Source organism: Scardinius erythrophthalmus (assembly GCF_964197995.2).
Source record: "Scardinius erythrophthalmus genome assembly, chromosome: 22".
NCBI classification, from domain to species: domain Eukaryota; kingdom Metazoa; phylum Chordata; class Actinopteri; order Cypriniformes; family Leuciscidae; genus Scardinius; species Scardinius erythrophthalmus.
The window spans coordinates 34,282,514-34,285,013 of NC_138242.1; the positions used below are offsets into that span (position 1 = coordinate 34,282,514).

The 2,500-nt window shown below is 53.2% G+C and overlaps 1 protein-coding gene across 1 annotated transcript in view; it reads right to left on the reverse strand.

The window, feature by feature from the left end:
- LOC308682558 (uncharacterized protein) overlaps positions 1-2,500 on the reverse strand; it is a 78,548-nt gene that overhangs the window by 13,557 nt on the left and 62,491 nt on the right. The gene's annotated exons all lie outside the window — the stretch shown is intronic.

Here is a 2,500-nt window from a genome sequence, read left to right on the forward strand (position 1 = left end):
CAGGCCTCCTCTCATCCAATCAGACGCTCTCTAGATTGAGGACGGGCCTCCTCTCATCCAATCAGACACTCTCTAGATTGAGGACGGGCCTCCTCTCATCCAATCAGACACTCTCTAGATTGAGGACGGGCCTCCTCTCATCCAATCAGACGCTCTCTAGATTGAGGACGGGCCTCCTCTGATCTGATCAGACTCTCTCTAGATTGAGGACAGGCCTCCTCTCATCCAATCAGATGCTCTCTAGATTGAGGACGGGCCTCCTCTCATCCAATCAGATGCTCTCTAGATTGAGGACGGGCCTCCTCTCATCCAATCAGATGCTCTCTAGATTGAGGACGGGCCTCCTCTCATCCAATCAGACACTCTCTAGATTGAGGACGGGACTCCTCTCATCCAATCAGACACTCTCTAGATTGAGGACGGGCCTCCTCTCATCCAATCAGACGCTCTCTAGATTGAGGACGGGCCTCCTCTCATCCAATCAGACGCTCTCTAGATTGAGGACGGGCCTCCTCTGATCTGATCAGACTCTCTCTAGATTGAGGACGGGCCTCCTCTCATCCAATCAGACACTCTCTAGATTGAGGACGGGCCTCCTCTCATCCAATCAGACGCTCTCTAGATTGAGGACGGGCCTCCTCTCATCCAATCAGACACTCTCTAGATTGAGGACGGGCCTCCTCTCATCCAATCAGACGCTCTCTGGATTGAGGACGGGCCTCCTCTCATCCAATCAGACGCTCTCTAGATTGAGGACGGGCCTCCTCTCATCCAATCAGACACTCTCTAGATTGAGGACGGGCCTCCTCTCATCCAATCAGACTCTCTCTAGATTGAGGACGGGCCTCCTCTCATCCAATCAGACGCTCTCTAGATTGAGGACGGGCCTCCTCTGATCTGATCAGACTCTCTCTAGATTGAGGACGGGCCTCCTCTCATCCAATCAGACACTCTCTAGATTGAGGACGGGCCTCCTCTCATCCAATCAGATGCTCTCTAGATTGAGGACGGGCCTCCTCTCATCCAATCAGATGCTCTCTAGATTGAGGACGGGCCTCCTCTCATCCAATCAGACACTCTCTAGATTGAGGACGGAACTCCTCCCATCCAATCAGACACTCTCTAGATTGAGGACGGGCCTCCTCTCATCCAATCAGACGCTCTCTAGATTGAGGACGGGCCTCCTCTGATCTGATCAGACTCTCTCTAGATTGAGGACGGGCCTCCTCTCATCCAATCAGACGCTCTCTAGATTGAGGACGGGCCTCCTCTGATCTGATCAGACTCTCTCTAGATTGAGGACGGGCCTCCTCTCATCCAATCAGACGCTCTCTAGATTGAGGACGGGCCTCCTCTGATCTGATCAGACTCTCTCTAGATTGAGGACGGGCCTCCTCTCATCCAATCAGACACTCTCTAGATTGAGGACGGGCCTCCTCTCATCCAATCAGACGCTCTCTAGATTGAGGACGGGCCTCCTCTCATCCAATCAGACTCTCTCTAGATTGAGGACGGGCCTCCTCTCATCCAATCAGATGCTCTCTAGATTAAGGACGGGCCTCCTCTCATCCAATCAGATGCTCTCTAGATTGAGGACGGGCCTCCTCTCATCCAATCAGACACTCTCTAGATTGAGGACGGGCCTCCTCTCATCCAATCAGACGCTCTCTAGATTGAGGACGGACCTCCTCTCATCCAATCAGACGCTCTCTAGATTGAGGACGGGCCTCCTCTGATCTGATCAGACTCTCTCTAGATTGAGGACGGGCCTCCTCTCATCCAATCAGACGCTCTCTAGATTGAGGACGGGCCTCCTCTGATCTGATCAGACTCTCTCTAGATTGAGGACGGGCCTCCTCTCATCCAATCAGACGCTCTCTAGATTGAGGACGGGCCTCCTCTCATCCAATCAGACGCTCTCTAGATTGAGGACGGGCCTCCTCTCATCCAATCAGACACTCTCTAGATTGAGGACGGGCCTCCTCTCATCCAATCAGACACTCTCTAGATTGAGGACGGGCCTCCTCTCATCCAATCAGACGCTCTCTAGATTGAGGACGGGCCTCCTCTCATCCAATCAGACACTCTCTAGATTGAGGACGGGCCTCCTCTCATCCAATCAGACGCTCTCTAGATTGAGGACGGGCCTCCTCTCATCCAATCAGACGCTCTCTAGATTGAGGACGGGCCTCCTCTCATCCAATCAGACACTCTCTAGATTGAGGACGGGCCTCCTCTCATCCAATCAGACTCTCTCTAGATTGAGGACGGGCCTCCTCTCATCCAATCAGACGCTCTCTAGATTGAGGACGGGCCTCCTCTCATCCAATCAGATGCTCTCTAGATTGAGGACAGGCCTCCTCTCATCCAATCAGACGCTCTCTAGATTGAGGACGGGCCTCCTCTCATCCAATCAGACGCTCTCTAGATTGAGGACGGGCCTCCTCTCATCCAATCAGACGCTCTCTAGATTGAGGACGGGCCTCCTCTGATCTGATCA